Here is an 18,464-nt window from a genome sequence, read left to right as displayed (position 1 = left end):
GACTGCTCTTCTTAGAGTTACAAATGATCTGCTCTTATCATCTGATCGTGGGTGTATCTCTCTATTAGTTTTATTGGATCTTAGTGCTGCGTTTGACACAATTGACCACAACATTCTTTTGCATAGACTTGAATACTTTGTTGGCATCAGTGGAAGTGCATTAGCATGGTTTAAATCGTACTTATATGACCGCCATCAGTTTGTAGCAGTGAATGAAGATGTATCCTATCAATCACAAGTGCAGTATGGAGTACCTCAAGGCTCAGTACTAGGGCCGCTACTCTTCACGCTTTATATGTTACCCTTGGGAGATATCATCAGGAAACATGGTGTTAGCTTTCACTGTTATGCTGATGATACTCAGCTCTATATTTCTTCGCAGCCCGGTGAAACACACCAATTTGAAAAACTAATGGATTGCATAGTCGATATAAAAAACTGGATGACGAGTAATTTCTTACTGCTAAATTCTGAAAAAACAGAGGTGTTAATTATAGGACCTAAAAACTCTGCTTGTAATAACCTGGAACACTGTCTAAGACTTGATGGTTGCTCTGTCAATTCTTCATCATCAGTTAGGAACCTAGGTGTGCTACTTGATCGCAATCTTTCCTTAGAAAGCCATGTTTCTAGCATTTGTAAAACTGCATTTTTCCATCTCAAAAATATATCTAAATTACGGCCTATGCTCTCAATGTCAAATGCAGAAATGTTAATCCATTCATTTATGACCTCAAGGTTAGATTATTGTAATGCTTTATTGGGTGGTTGTTCTGCACGCTTAGTAAACAAACTACAGCTAGTCCAAAATGCAGCAGCAAGAGTTCTTACTAGAACCAGGAAGTATGACCATATTAGCCCGGTCCTGTCAACACTGCACTGGCTCCCTATCAAGCATCGCATAGATTTTAAAATATTGCTTATTACTTATAAAGCCCTGAATGGTTTAGCACCTCAGTATTTGAATGAGCTCCTTTTACATTATAATCCTCTACGTCCGCTACGTTCTCAAAACTCAGGCAATTTGATAATACCTAGAATATCAAAATCAACTGCAGGCGGCAGATCATTTTCCTATTTGGCGCCCAAACTCTGGAATAACCTACCTAACATTGTTCGGGAGGCAGACACACTCTTGCAGTTTAAATCTAGATTAAAGACCCATCTCTTTAACCTGGCATACACATAACACACTAATATGCTTTTATTATCCAAATCCGTTAAAGGATTTTTAGGCTGCATTAATTAGGTAAACCGGAACCGGCAACACTTCCCATAACAACCTATGTACTTGCTACATCATTAGAAGAATGGCATCTACGCTAATATTTGTCTGTTTCTCTCTTGTTCCGAGGTCACCGTGGCCACCAGATCCAGTCTGTGTCCAGATCAGAGGGTCACTGCAGTCACCCGGATCCAGTACGTATCCAGACCAGATGGTGGATCAGCACCTAGAAAGGACCTCTACATCCCTGAAAGACAGCGGAGACCAGGACAACTAGAGCCCCAGATACAGATCCCCTGTAAAGACCTTGTCTCAGAGGAGCACCAGGACAAGACCACAGGAAACAGATGATTCTTCTGCACAATCTGACTTTGCTGCAGCCTGGAATTGAACTACTGGTTTCGTCTGGTCAGAGGAGAACTGGCCCCCCAACTGAGCCTGGTTTCTCCCAAGGTTTTTTTCTCCATTCTGTCACCGATGGAGTTTCGGTTCCTTGCCGCTGTCGCCTCTGGCTTGCTTAGTTGGGGACACTTCATCTACAGCGATATCGTTGACTTGATTGCAAATAAATGCACAGACACTATTTAACTGAACAGAGATGACATAACTGAATCCAATGATGAACTGCCTTTAACTCTCATTTTTGCATTATTGACACTCTTTTCCTAATGAATGATGTTCAGTTGCTTTGACGCAATGTATTTTGTTTAAAGCGCTATATAAATAAAGGTGACATTGACATTGACATTGACATATGGTGGCTGGTGTCTCTATATTCACGTTCTGTACAATAGAATCATCAATAACTAGAGCACTTTCATCAGGTTTCTCAGTGGGGGCATCACTGAGTGGGGAGAACCTGTTTAATGTTTTGATCGGAACAGAAGAGCGGTGTTTTGACCCACAACTACGCTGCCTCACTGTCACCCAGTTGCTCTGCTGCAGGGGCTCTGTTGCTGGAACCGAACAATGTACAGGAATCCCTGAGCTAGACGCATCCAAAGCCGTATCAAGAGCCCTAACATTCTTACTGTCCCTCAATTAAAGTTTGGATGCATGTCTCTAATTCTGAAATCTTCTCTGTTCAGCCTAACTATTTCCCTGCATTTATCACATGTGAATCCCTCATCAGCGACAGAGATAGATAAACTGTACATGTGGCAAGAGGTGCAAATAACAATAGCAGGAGAAGCCATTACTTACCGTGCTTGATGACATATTCTTACTGCGGTTGTTTGATGAACTTGTGAAAAACTGGAGCGAGAGAGAGGAGAGGAGAGGAGAAAAGAAAACAGCAATAGGTTCGAATGAAAACGCTAATGACAAGCTAACGAGTGCTAACGCTTTGCAGGTGTACTGCACTCACGGATATAAAATAAAAGTGAACGATCAAAATTAATCTGATAAGATTGATCGATAATATCAGAAATATGGTGTGAATTCAATTATATTTTATCACTTTAAAAAACAGAATGATAGTAAGATAAAGATTCTAGAGAAAATAAAAATAAAAATAAAAACAGCTACACGGAGCTACGATTAGAAGGCCAACAGGAAGTAGAGAAAACACTGTCCAACCAATAGATGCACACATACATATTCAGTCACTTGTAGTCACACACACACACACGCACATTCTTAAAGCTTCCAGCGGCACTGCAGAGATCTCCATTCATTGGCTGTAATTATGGACTCCCGAGATAAATCAATTAACATGAAGATATAGTCTTTAATTTAATCCACAACTAATTAAAGCCACCAGGAGGAGGGATAGCCGGGGTTGTTGTCAAGCCATGGGAGGTGTGTGAGTAATGAATGAAAAGATGTCTTAATGAATGCTTCAGAAAGATTACAGTAATCTAATCAGTCAACTGTAGTTTCATTTGTTCTTTTTTTAGACAGTCAAATAACTTCTTTTGAAAATAAATAAATTTATGCATTTAGCAAACACTTTTATCCAAAGCGACTTACAATGCATTCAGGCTATCAATTTTTATCAATCATGTGATCCCGGGGAAATCAAACCCCCAACCTTGCGCTTCGTAGGGCAATGCTCTACCAATTGAGATACAGGAACACTGACAGCTGCACTGACTGCAAAAATCTTCAAAATTCAACCCAATTTCCTAGATTAATATAATTTTAAAGCATCAACTTTATATGTTACATTCATGGTGATATGAGTCACAAAGCTTGTGTAAATGTTTAGGGTGTGTGTATATGGCTGTGTAGTGTAAATACCAACAACTTAACACACTACAATCTGCAGCAGCTGGCATGAAAGGACCCAAACTGATCAAAATCTTTCCCTTTGCATCTGATACATCCCTGTTAGCCATTTATCTTTCTCTGCATCCTTCTCTCATTTGTCTCTTGGACAAATGGAATGGAGTGGTACTGGACACGGCATAAAATCCTGGTATAGATTGGATTGGACAGCAAGAGTCTGGTCTTGTCCATGTCCAGAAAGGCAATAAAAACATCTTCAATGTAGTCCATGTGACATCAGAGGGTAAGTTAGAAATTGTTGAAGCATCGAAAATACATTTTGGTCCAAAAATAACAAAAATTATGACTTAATTCAGCATTGTCTTTTCCGGGTCTGTTGTAAGCGCGTTTACAACACTGCAGAATCGTTTGAAACGGTTTGTGTCTCCAATAAGCATTAATCCACAAATTACTTAAGCTGTTAACTTTTTTAATTTATTGAATCGAACTTCCCATCACTACTGCAGTGACTTACGTCAGCTGAGTCGTGACCGCGGATTGACAACAGACACGGAAGAGAATACAATGCTGAATAAGGTCGTAGTTTGTGTTATTTTTGGACCAAAATGTATTTTCGATGCTTCAACAAATTCTAACTGACCCTCTGATGTCACATGGACTACTTTGATGATGTTTTTATTAACTTTCTGGACATGGACAGTATACCGTACATGCATTTTCAATGAAGGGACAGAAAGCTCTTATACTAAATCTAAAATATCTTAATCTGTGTTCCGAAGATGAACGGAGGTCTTACGGGTTTGGAACGACATGAGGGTGAGTCATTAATGACATAATTTTCATTTTTGGATGAACTAACCCTTTAACATACTACAAGGTCCTACATTCCAGTTAGGTGATGGAGGAATGGATTCAAAAGTTCCACACTATCCATATAGTTTACTGTTTTTCTTGTATTTGTGGAATTAATGCTGTCTTATCTCAACCTGTCCTAAATTCTTATGGGCTTTGCCAAGTAAAATCATGTCTTCATTTTTAATAAAATTTGTATCTTATTTGTTTATACACTTTTAACCACCAAATGCTGTGGGGTAATAAAAAAACGGCTGCTCTCATTTCCCAGGTAAGCAAAATGGTTTGGACCAATAATAGCCCAGATCCATCAGGCTGGAAGAAATAACTCGGCCTAGCTGCGGTTGCCTGACTCGGCATGGACATGGGACTGAAACTGGGCCAACACTCCTGGCATTGGGCCACAATCACACCAATAAGAAATTAAACACTTAACAAGTACTGGCCCGAGTATGAGTACTGAAACTGAGCCAACACCACCGACACTGGGCCACAATCACAGTTTCAGACTCGGGCCAGTACCATTTTGGTTGGTGTGAATTATATATATATATACATATATATACATATATATATATATATATATATATATATATATATATATATATATATAAAACTCCTTCCAGTTTTCATATAAAACCAGAGCTTTGAATAATTTGTTTTTCCACAAAATGACATTGTTATGATAAAATTCTTAAGATGGCATCCACTTCCAACTAAAATAAAATACATATTTTACAGTGTCTTTGTTAAGTCCACATATACTTATGCATGTCAACTTTTCAAAGATTAAGGGTTTGGCTATTACACAATTTCTTTTCACCCCATGAATTACCCCATAACATCCATATGTGCTCCTTTCCCCCCCAAGTATAAATTGACACAATGAAAATATGAGTGATATTAGAATTTATATTTAAAAAAAAAAAACACTCCAGGAGCTTCCTCAAGTAAACGTACCTTAAAAGAGGGACAGATTGACAGAAAGAGAGCCAAAAAGGGGTACAGACAATGACACATACAGTATGATTATTCAGACAATCTCAGACTCATAACATGTATGGTAACTCTGATAAATGTTAACATTTGGAACATACTTTTGGAAGAATTAGTTTGCATTTCGAGTTTGCTTTTCAATCCCTCCATCTGATACACTGCCAGTACTTGCATTTCTTTGCATTTTAAAAAAACGGAATACTATAGACCAATACTATAGACCAGTATGTGCAATACTATAGACCAATGGTGTCAAACTCAATTCCTGGAGGGCCGCAACTCTGCTGAGTTTAGCTCCAACCAGCTTCAACTCACACCTGCTTGGAAGTTTCTCGTGTGCTTGATTATGGTTGGAGCTAAACTCTAACACTATGACAGCAAACTAACAATTATAGCTTCATTATAAATAAATATTACTTTGATATTATATGTGTAGACCAGTTTATTAAAATATTTTGTTATACGTTAGATTATCAAATGTTTACTCACCAGTGTATTAAGTTCTTCTGATCTTCTGGCAATTAGCAAAATAAAGCAGATCAGGATTTGTCATTAGATGTCAAAGCTGTAGACTGTAGAAAAAATAATTTCAAAGTTCCCTTGACCACTTTAATCTTGTTTCATTATATTAATAAAATCATTATTATTATTAATAATAATAATACATTTTATTTGTAATGCGCTTTTCTTAAACCCAGAGCGCTACAGTAATAAAGTAATAAATAAAATAAAACAAAAACACCAAAAGCAATACAACAATTCATTAGAGAAAGACAGTCTTAAATAAATGTGTCTTAATCAACTTTTTAAAATAACCCAACGTTGGTGCATTTCTGACGGGCAGAGGAAGCACATTCCATAGCTTAGGGGCTTTGTATGAAAAGGCTCTTTCCCCCATGGTCTTTATCTTACATGATGGCTGGTGAAGTAAAAGAGAGTTAGTAGAGCGAAGAGAGCGTGATGGAATATAAGGACTGATGAGATCACAAAGATACTCAGGTGCAGTCCCATGAAGTGCCTTGTATGTTAAAATAAGAATTTTAAAATCAATTCTTGCATTTACGGGAAGCCAGTGTAATTGTGAAAGAACCGGTGTAATGTGTTCACGAGGAGAAGTACAAGTGAGCACACAAGTGGCAGAATTTTGTATATACTGAAGCTTGCTCAACGATTTAGCTGGAAGGCCAGAGAACAAGGCATTAAGTCGAGCTATGTTTCTCAGGTGGAAAAATGCAGTTTTAGAGATGTGTTTTATGTGTGCTTCAAATGATAATTGTGGATCAAAAATGACACCAAGATTTCGCAGTGGGGATTACCATACAGGAATCAACAATCAAACTGATCTGCTCGGCCTTACGAGTAGCCACCACTGTACCAATCTGCATCAGTTCAGTTTTGGAGCTATTCAGCTTCAGGAAGTTGTTATGCATCCAGATACTGATCTCTGCTAAACAATAACGCAAAGCTATTAATGAGCAATGGACATCAGGTCTAGTGGTGATGTAAATCTGCGTATCATCCGCATAGCAGTGATACCCAAGACCATGTTTCCTAATGATCTGCCCAAGTGGAAGCATATAAATGTTAAATAATATTGGACCCAATATTGAACCCTGAGGAACTCCCTGTTAAACAGGCACGGTATCTGAATTGTAGTTACCCAAACCAACGAAATGGGCACGATTCGTTAAATAAGACCGAAACCAATTGAGGACAGCTCCAGAAAGACCCAACCAATTTTCCAGCCTGTCAAGCAGAAGAAAGTGACATATAGTATCAAAAGCAGCACTGAGGTCTAACAAGACCAAAATACTGCATGCACCGGAATCCGCCGCGATAAGAAGATCTTTTACGACCCTAATTAAAGCGGTTTCAGTACTATGCCCTCTTCTGAACCCAGATTGAAAAGGTTCAAAGAGACTGTTCAGAGCTAGGTGATTATTTAACTGAACAGCCACAACACGCTCAAGAACTTTAGCCAAGAATGGGAGGTTAGAAATCGGCCTGTAATTGGATAAATCAGAAACATCACAACCAGTCTTCTTAGGGACTGGTGTAATGGCAGCTATTTTTAGTTCTGGAGGAACAATTCCAGAAGTCAATGACAAGTTCACAATTGAAGTCTGTGGCAGGGGGGCGTGGTTTAGCGAAGTCTGCAGCGGGAGAGAGAATCAGGAGACGAGCGGTAAGTGAGTGGTTTGGGCAAAAATTATCATTACCTGTTTCTTGTTCCAGTAATTGGCGTGGAGAGAGTATAAAACGCCAGGAGAGACGGAAGCAAGAGAGAGAGAGACGGACTGCTGACCCGAACCGGAAACGGAAACCGGAAGGAGTAAACCGAAAGTACTCTGCCAACGTGTCAGAATAGAAGTCACCATTTGATGTTTGCAAAGCTTTATTTATTTTTGTTATTAATAAATACGTCAGCAGTCCAGCCGACCCCTTTGTCCTCTTCCTTGCCGCACACGAACCTACTACAAAGTCATAAAAGGGCAGATTGAGACAAGGCAGTTCATAATGACTGAGCAGGGAACCTGATCTAAAATACTGGTATTAGAGTTCATGGACTACACTGTACTTATAATAAAATCATCTCTGACCATTTCAAAGTTTGAAAAGGTAGTAGTTGGCAAGTTTGAAGGCTGGATATTAACAAGTTCAAGAGGAGTGATGGTATTTAAAGTGCTATATATACCCTCAACCTTACCGGTGAAATAATGAAGAAACTTATTACACTGGTCAACAGAGGAATGAACAACGGCCTTAGTTGGTTTGAGAAGATTGTCAACAGTCTTAAACAGCGATTTAGAATTTGTTGCAGCGTTACCAATGATGCTTGAATAGTAGCTCTTACGTGCAGTATTCAAAGCAGAATGGTAAGCAGACTGTTGTTCATTGTAAAGAAGCCTGTGCTCCATAAGGCCAGATTTTTTGGTCCTGCCGTTCTAATTGTCTTCTGGCAGCTTTCATTAAATGTAAATCCGGGGTAAACCATTGACAGGGTTTCCTAAAAGCAACAAGCCGTTCTCGCACAGGTGCGAACTCATCCAAAAGTGAGGAAAGCATGGAATTATAATTATAGTGCTCCACGGAGTTAGTAGTGGGAAGCCCAGAGACAAAAGTCGAATAAAGAGTGAAGTCCACGTGCTTGATGTTACGAAAGTTGATAGTGGGCTCAGAAATGGATCGTGAAGACATAACATTTATGTCAAAAGTAATAAGTCTATGGTCACTTATACTCATGTCGATACTATCCAGAGATTGGATACCAACACCAGCAGAACATACCACATCCAATATGGCCCAGCCTATGGGTCGGAAAAGTAACATGCTGTTTAAAGTCAAAACCATCCAAAATGTCCAAAAAGGTAGCAGTTCTGACACAGTTTGGATTATCAGTATGGAAAATTGACATCACCAGTCAAGACCATAGATGGACAGAGTGGACTAAGAAGTGTCAGCAACTCAGTAAACTCAGAAAAAAATAAAGGATTAGGTTTTGGTGGACAATAAATGAGCAGCACAAGAACAGGTGAAGCACCATTGACTTCAAAAACCAGACATTCAAATGATGAAACAGTAGGAGCATCAATAACATTGATTGGTATATTTGATACAAATATTGCAGCCAAGCCACTTACCAGAAGCTCGAGGCACATCAATATATTTATATTCAGATGGGGCACACATGTTCAAATTAAGATAGTCATTGTCTTTATGCCAAGTTTCACTGAGACAGAGAATGTCCTTGATTTTCCTGTCAAGGATAGTGTCAGTAATAAGTGCCGTTTTATTGTTTATTGACCTTGTGTTGAAGTGAGCAAGTCGCATAGTGCTACAGCACATAGAGTACAGACCAAAAGTTTGGACACACCTTCTCATTCATATAGTTTTCGCCGCGGGTTTTTTAGAGAGAAACTCAGGATATCGTATGTTACCATGGCCGATTCCACGGCAACCAGAAGTACGACGCAGCGAGCGCCTGCAGTTCGACCAAAGTGCAGTGACTCCAGCACCGGCAGTTGAGCGACTCTGACGAGAGCCTCTATGATTATAACTAGGCCGGCGGAGGAGCTGCATGGAATGCAAAGTTTGTATGACGCTGATATCTGGACGGCCATGGTGTCCCAGGGACAAGAGATCAGAGAGAGAGTACCTCAGCATGGTAAAGTCCAGAAGTTCAGTCCACTGCTTTACGTTGGTTCCTGATAAAATCAAATCTTCAATACTCCATTAATTTCCAGATGTAGTTAAAGAAAAAGGAGAATGTTGGATAAAAGGGAAAAATATTAATAGGAATTAAAATTAAAAATAAAAAAAATAAAATGGGCAGGTAAAATATATTATGTTTAAGTTTAAGTGAAACTGCAACATACTATTTACCACATTGTAAACGGAGACCCACCCCCAGCACTCAACCTAAACTGGCCCAGGTCTGCATGGCCATATCTCATCTAAAATTAGACCAGCACTTATAGCCCATAATCGGGCCGAATTTGGCTAAATGTGCCATGTCTCAGTGCAAATCAGGCCAGATCTGCACATCCAAAGCCTAGCCAAATCTGGCAACCATTACTGGGCCAGAGCTGAGTGAGCCGAGACTCAGCCTCAATTGGCCCGATTGCGCTGGCTACCTGAGTTGTTGTTTGGAACATTTATCTTGATTCAGGGTGTAGTCTTCATCCAGCAGAGATACATGGAAATGTGCAGAATCTGGATTTAAAATGCCTTTCATTGAAATTTGTCCAATTAAGCCCCTATATTAGCCCTGATGCTACATTGATTTTTCAACCGTTTTCTTATTCATTTAATTTTCTTTCCCTAGTTGCAACTGTGGGATTGAAATTCAAGATAACCTTGTTGTTAGAAGGTCAAATTAGGAAGGTAGACACGGGCTTAATTCAATGTTTGGCTTGAAGTAAAACTGTTTATACTGAAGACACCTACTAGGAAACCAGAGGAATGTCTGGACAATATGCCAATGCTAATTCAACCAAGTAGCGTAATACATTTCTTATTAATCCTTAAACATAATTAGGTCTCACAATAGATCTATTTAACTGCTTAAATTGTGTCTAAGGGCAAGACAGGGGTTTCTAGTCAAGGTTGGGAGTATTAGAGATGAGACGAGTTGCCCTCCAGTCAGCAGTGCTAACTTGCTAACCTGAGGCCCTGTGATCGTTTCCAAGGCGACAACAGGCAGGAGATATAGAACCTGCCAAATGGAAAATGTCAATTACAGCAAATATGTAAATATGGTGCGGTGCATGTGCAGCTGGGCAGACTGGGAGAGAGGGATAGGAGGGAGGGGAGGGTAAGGTGGTAGCTAGGGCGAGAAAAAAGGATGAATTGTGCCCACCCTGGCTGACAGAAAACATCTGTCATATTTCATTGTATACAGTCCTTTCAGGAGAGAAGTGGCACTCTAGGTACTGAAATTTTCCCCTTTACAACCCCCCCATACACCTTCTCGTTCACCATTGGAAACATTCGTCCAGTTCAGCCTGTAGGATGATCGAGCTGCAGAGATAAGGTCAGCCGGATGAGGAAAGCAAGAAAGGGGATGGGATGGAAAGACAGGTGAATAAAAGGAAGAAACTGAAAGGAATGTTAGGAAGCGATTGAAGGGGAGAAAAGATAAGAGAAGGGCATAAGAGGGTATTCTAGCACAGTCACAGCCATTTTTCATATGGACTCGGCGGAAGAGATCAACCCTATTTACATTGAATATAAAGTGGTAAAACCGAACACAGTAGTTTATCAAGAAGCAAAAAAAAAAAAAAAAAATCCATATCAACTATATGTAGTCAGAGTCTTTGGTTTGTAAATGTCTTGCATTGTGGACAGTACAAAGCATGCTTATCCTTGAGTCCATGAATGCCCAAGCCAAACTGTATTTACCAGAAGGAAAATTGTTACTTTCTTGGCTTTCCAATTTGGGTGTGGTAATTATTTATGGAAAAATACATTGCTATTGAATAGTTGTGAATGTTTATGGTATCCTTTGGTTTGTACACATTTAGTTTAAAGTTAATGAAAAATAGCAAAAACCCTTGCTGGAAAACATAAATCATTTAGCTGGTTTATAAAGAGACAGATGTGCTCGACAAATGGCCAGACCTATAATAATTTAGTATGTGCTGGTACAAAGCTAAATATCTGATTTTACTACCATAAAATAATGTGAAAAAGTGAATAATTACTAAAAACATGCCAATACAATTTCTGAAAAAAAAAAAAAAAAAAAAAAAAAAAATATATATATATATATATATATATATAAAGCACATAGTGCTCAATCTCACACAAACCAAAAATGGGCTTATTTTGCTATGTAGGTCACTACTACTGGGTTTGTTCTTGTATTAAAATTATTTATGCAATTAAAGAAGATTTTTTAAAACTGCAACTGGGAAACACTGTCTGGTAACTTAATATCTGTATCAGCTCTGTGTGAAGCTACATTTAATGATGTATTTAAAACAGTCAGGTTTAAAAAGAGCTCTGTGTTTTCAAAGATGCTCTGTTTGAATCCAGGGACAGTACAGTGCCCAATTACATTACTATCATAGTGATAGCAGGTTGCCTCTGCTACCCAGGTGGGTATTCTAATTTAAATAAGAAACTAAAACAAACAGAGTAAAAATAATAAGAAAAATCAGTAGATATAAAAACAAAAAACAAAACAACTGGTGAAAGAGAAAAATTTGAGATGGTTAAGGAGAGGTGCCATGAATAAATAATGCAGCAGTTGTATGAGTTCTGACTGGAACTGAAAGAAAAAAGAAATAGCTCTGACGAATCAAAGGAAGGTCACATGGAGAAGATGAGAGAGAACATTCTGGAAAAATGTCAACCATATAATGTGAAGAATCCACTGCATGAAGCAGAATGATATCATCATCCAGACCGTCTGTCAGCATGTAGACTCTTTCCATAAGTAGAGGAATTAACTAATTTAACTACTTATTATTTCATCTATTCCAAAAAAAAAAAAAAAAAAAAAAAGGAAAACTTATAAACAGAGATAATATAAGCTAATTAAAACAATGAATGACTCATTGCTAAAATATAATGAGGCACTGACACTGACTATGGACATTATTAATATAATTTTGATTATCACAGCTATAATTATAAGTGTAAGGGAAACAGATCAATTTAGCACAAAGGGAATCATTTAAGATTTTAAAGGAAGTTTGGACAGAATCACTGTTTTACGGCTGATCACTGAGACGGCCAGTGATTCATTGAACGAGCCGTATGACATCAACTCTGCAATGGATATTAATATCCAAAGTAAAGTGAAGAGCACTGTTAATTAGCACAGTAGCAGGATCGGCAGTTTAAGACATTAACTTGTAAGCACAAAACACAAGATACTTCTCTTTTTAATTTGAATAAGGCTTTATTAGATAAATCTAAGACATATAAACTAATCTAACACACAAGCACACGCACACACATTCACACAAGTTGCAGGAAGAGAGAAAGTTAGGAAAGAATGAGTTTAAGAGAATGAAAATATTAAATCCCAAGTTTACAGCAATACGTGAAATTGCATAGACATGAACAACCATCAATCACTTTATTAAACCTCTCATTGAGTTCCTCAATGAGGTTAAACTTCATATTAAATGCACCAGTTAACCTAGAATCTGGAGGTAAGTTACTTGTGTTGCCTGTGTAAAGGAGTTCCCTTTGTTGTCGTTGAAAATGGGGTTTCCCGAAGTCTAGGCTGGAAGTTCAGTAGCCCTTGAAGTGACGTCTTGGGAAGCCAGTGGTTGGGCGTTGGGTGAAGATGTGGAGTTGTGGGCTGGTTAAAGTCAGATGGGCACTTGAAGTTGAACTCAGAGACATGGTTTTTGGCAAAACTTAACTCAGAACATGAAACTCTCAGCGGAAAAGCAAAGAAACTAAAGTAAAAGAATAGAGCTAAAGTTTGATGAGTCTAGGTGGTGTTTCTTCTTCTTTGCTCGGGGTATTGCGATGTTTCTCCTGCCCGTTCATAAATCATATGTTATCTTATCAATCACATGGTCCGAATTTCCCACTCTTGCAGGGTATAATTTTGGACATGATTCCTATAGCAAGAGTATGATATATTTGACAAATAATTGATTGTCAGAAACATTTCAAGCAAAAGGATTCAAACACACACATACTTAACATGAATGTGAATCCTTAAGCTATTCAATAGTTATTAAAAAGACATACACAATAAGTGATTAGAAACATGATAGTAAAATGTGTGGGTTACATATATGATATGTAGTTAAGCAATGGACTGATATTTGTTTATAAGTCTTTTTGAGTTCATTTTGGTGCATCTACATCTGTAAAAGACAGTTTCTGTGCCATTCTTAGACATAAGGATGTTCTGTGGAGACCAGAGGTTAAAAGGTCCCCTTAAAGGAATTTCAGTCTGGTTCTTTTCTTCTAGGTGGGGGGGGGGGGGGGGGTAATGGGGGAGTCAATCCAAAGATTTTGTGATCATGATTGCTATCATGGATTTACATGTGATGGTCATGCTGTGCATCTCTTTGACAATTTGACAGTCTCCTTTCCGAATTGGAATTGTCAATAATTGTTTTTTTGTTCTAATGTTGAAAGCTGTTCAAGCTGCTAGATAGTGGACTAGCTTCTGACTTGTGGCGCTAGGATTTGATTTACAACATCTTGTTGTCCTGAGCCTCTCTGTGGAATTTGGCTCCTCATGTTTCAACCATGCTCCCGATCAAATCTTTAATTGTCTGATTCGGGTCTGATATCCTACATAAGCATCATCCAATTATTATCATATATCCTACATCAGATATCCTACATAAGCATCATTATCCAATAGTGCCACTATTTAAGGCACTTTATTTTCAATATCAGTATGTAGAAAGGTAATCCTTTTATTAATCACAATGAGGTAAACTTACTTAATTCTCTGTATAATTCTTTTTAATCTCCACCCTTAATTGCAATTTATTAGATAACGTGTAAAGCTTGGTACTGCATTACTGTCAGTGTAATATAATTAGTTTGAGCACAGCAATGTTCAGGCTCCAAGCTGTTGTTGAGGGAATTCTGTCTGCATGCACCATCCCTGCTGTGACTAAGAGCATTAGCAACACAGCCTGGACATAAGCAGGCAGTTTTATTAGTGTTATTATCACCTTTTTATGAAGAAGGTGGGGGGAAAGCTCTGCTCTGTAAACAGCCAGACGATAGTGATAGTAGTGACGATAGTTTGACGGATCTCTCACAATGCTACTATTAGTCAAAGTCAAAAGTCAAAGTCACCTTTATTTATATAGCGCTTTAAACAAAATACATTGCGTCAAAGCAACTGAACAACATTCATTAGGAAAACAGTGTGTCAATAAAGCAAAAGTGATTGTTAAAGGCAGTTAATCATTGGATTCAGTTATGTCATCTCTGTTCAGTTAAATAGTGTCTGTGCATTTATTTGCAATCAAGTCAACGATATCGCTGTAGAAGCTGAAGTGTCCCCAACTAAGCAAGCCAGAGGCGACAGCGGCAAGGAACCGAAACTCCATCGGTGACAGAATGGAGAAAAAAACCTTGGGAGAAACCAGGCTCAGTTGGGGGGCCAGTTCTCCTCTGACCAGACGAAACCAGTAGTTCAATTCCAGGCTGCAGCAAAGTCAGATTGTGCAGAAGAATCATCTGTTTCCTGTGGTCTTGTCCTGGTGCTCCTCTGAGACAAGGTCCTTACAGGGGATCTGTATCTGGGGCTCTAGTTGTCCTGGTCTCCGCTGTCTTTCAGGGATGTAGAGGTCCTTTCTAGGTGCTGATCCACCATCTGATCTGGATACGTACTGGATCCAGGTGACTGCAGTGACCCTCTGATTTGGACACAGACTGGATCTGGTGGCCACGGTGACCTCGGAACAAGAGAGAAACAGACAAATATTAGCGTAGATGCCATTCTTCTAAGGATGTAGCAAGTACATAGGGTATTATGGGAAGTGTGTCCGGTTCCGGTTTACCTAATTAATGCAGCCTAAAAATCCTTTAACGGATTTGGATAATAAAAGCATATTAGTATGTTATGTGTATGCCAGGTTAAAGAGATGGGTCTTTAATCTAGATTTAAACTGCAAGAGTATGTCTGCCTCCCGAACAATGTTAGGTAGGTTATTCCAGAGTTTAGGCGCCAAATAGGAAAAGGATCTGCCGCCCGCAGTTGATTTTGATATTCTAGGTATTATCAAATTGCCTGAGTTTTGAGAACGTAGCGGACGTAGAGGATTATAATGTAAAAGGAGCTCATTCAAATACTGAGGTGCTAAACCATTCAGGGCTTTATAAGTAATAAGCAATATTTTAAAATCTATACGATGCTTGATAGGGAGCCAGTGCAGTGTTGACAGGACCGGGCTAATATGGTCATACTTCCTGGTTCTAGTAAGAACTCTTGCCGCTGCATTTTGGACTAGCTGTAGTTTGTTTACTAAGCGTGCAGAACAACCACCCAATAAAGCATTACAATAATCTAACCTTGAGGTCATAAATGCATGGATTAACATTTCTGCATTTGACATTAAGTGCATAGGCCATAATTTAGATATATTTTTGAGATGGAAAAATGCAGTTTTACAAATGCTAGAAACGTGGCTTTCTAAGGAAAGATTGCGATCAAATAGCACACCTAGGTTCCTAACTGATGACGAAGAATTGACAGAGCAACCATCAAGTCTTAGACAGTGTTCTAGGTTATTACAAGCGGAGTTTTTAGGTCCTATAATTAACACCTCTGTTTTTTCAGAATTTAGCTGTAAGAAATTACTCGTCATCCAGTTTTTTATATCGACTATGCAATCCATTAGTTTTTCAAATTAGTGTGTTTCGCCGGGCTGCGAAGAAATATAGAGCTGAGTATCATCAGCATAACAGTGAAAGGTAACACCATGTTTCCTGATGATATCTCCCAAGGGTAACATATAAAGCGTGAAGAGTAGCGGCCCTAGTACTGAGCCTTGAGGTACTCCATACTGCACTTGTGATCGATAGGATACATCTTCATTCACTGCTGATCTGATGCCGAACTGATGGCGGTCATATAAGTACGATTTAAACCATGCTAATGCACTTCCACTGATGCCAACAAAGTGTTCAAGTCTATTCAAAAGAATGTTGTGGTCAATTGTGTCAAACGCAGCACTAAGATCCAATAAAACTAATAGAGGGATACACCCACGATCAGATGATAAGAGCAGATCATTTGTAACTCTAAGGAGAGCAGTCTCAGTACTATGATACGGTCTAAATCCTGACTGGAAATCCTCACATATACCATTTTTCTCTAAGAAGGAATATAATTGTGAGAATACCACCTTTTCTAGTATCTTGGACAGAAAAGGGAGATTCGAGATTGGTCTATAATTAACTAGTTCTTTGGGGTCAAGTTGTGGTTTTTTGATGAGAGGCTTAATAACAGCCAGTTTGAAGGTTTTGGGGACATGTCCTAATGACAATGAGGAATTAATAATAGTCAGAAGAGGATCTATGACTTCTGGAAGCACCTCTTTTAGGATCTTAGATGGTATAGGGTCTAACATACATGTTGTTGGTTTAGATGACTTAACAAGTTTATACAATTCTTCCTCTCCTATAGTAGAGAATGAGTGGAACTGTTCTTCAGGGGGTCTATAGTGCACTGTCTGATGTGATACTGTAGCTGACGGCTGAATGGTTGCAATTTTATCTCTAATAGTAGCAATTTTAGAAGTAAAGTAGTTCATAAAGTCATTACTGCTGTGGTATTGGGAAATGTCAACACTTGTTGAGGCTTTATTTTTCGTTAATTTAGCCACTGTATTGAATAAATACCTGGGGTTATGTTTGTTTTCTTCTAAAAGAGAAGAAAAGTAATCGGATCTAGCAGTTTTTAATGCTTTTCTGTAGGATATGTTACTTTCCCGCCAAGCAATACGAAATACCTCTAGTTTTGTTTTCCTCCAGCTGCGCTCCATTTTTCGGGCTGCTCTCTTTAGGGTGCGAGTATGCTCATTATACCATGGTGTCAAACTGTTTTCCTTAACCTTCCTTAAGCGTAAAGGAGCAACTTTATTTAAAGTGCTAGAAAAGAGAGAGTCCATAGTTTCTGTTACATCATCAAGTTGTTCTGAGGTTTTGGATATGCTAAGGAATTTGGTTACATCAGGAAGATAACTTAAAAAGCAGTCTTTTGTGTTAGAAGTGATGGTTCTTCCATACTTGTAACAAGAAGTAGAATTTACAATTTTGGCTATATGAAGTTTGCAAATAAATAAATAATGATCTGAGATATCATCACTTGGCTGAATAATTTCAACACCATCAACATCAATTCCATGTGACAGTATTAAATATAGAGTATGATTTCGACAATGAGTAGGTCCTGAAACGTGTTGTCTAACACCAATAGAGTTCAGAATGTCTATAAATGCTGATCCCAATGCATCTTTTTCATTATCAACATGGATATTAAAATCACCAACTATTAAGACTTTATCTGCAGCCAGAACTAACTCGGATGTAAAATCACCAAACTCTTTAATAAAGTCTGTATGGTGCCCTGGTGGTCTGTATACAGTAGCCAGTACAAACATAACAGGGGATTTATCATTAACATTTGTTTCTCTGGATAATGTTATATGAAGCACCATTACTTCAAACGAGTTATACTTGAAGCCTGCCCTCTGAAAAATCCTGAAAATGTTGTTATAAATTGAAGCAACACCTCCACCTTTGCCTTTTAGATGCGGCTCATGTTTATAACAGTAATCTTGGGGGGTGGACTCATTTAAAATAATGTAATCATCAGGTTTTAGCCAGGTTTCTGTCAAACAGAGTACATCTATATTATGATCAGTGATCATATTATTTACAAAAAGTGTTTTCGTAGAAAGGGATCTGATATTCAATAAGCCAAGCTTTATCATTTGTTTATCTATATTGCTTCTGTTTTTTATTTGTTGAACCTCAGGATCGCGGGTATCTGCGCAGAAACATCGAGAACACAAGCACCAGGGAAACAATGAGTGTGCACTTTACCTTCGGCTAACATAGCACGGACGTGTCGGACGATGGAGTCTCCTATGATCACAGCGTCGTGTCCCGTCTCACGGAGAGGAGCGAAGCGGTTCCGGGTGGAGATCTTGAAGAA

The sequence above is a fragment of the Carassius carassius genome, chromosome 10, assembly GCF_963082965.1.
Source record: "Carassius carassius chromosome 10, fCarCar2.1, whole genome shotgun sequence".
Classification (NCBI taxonomy): Eukaryota; Metazoa; Chordata; class Actinopteri; order Cypriniformes; family Cyprinidae; genus Carassius; species Carassius carassius.
Note: the sequence above shows the minus strand (reverse complement) of the source record.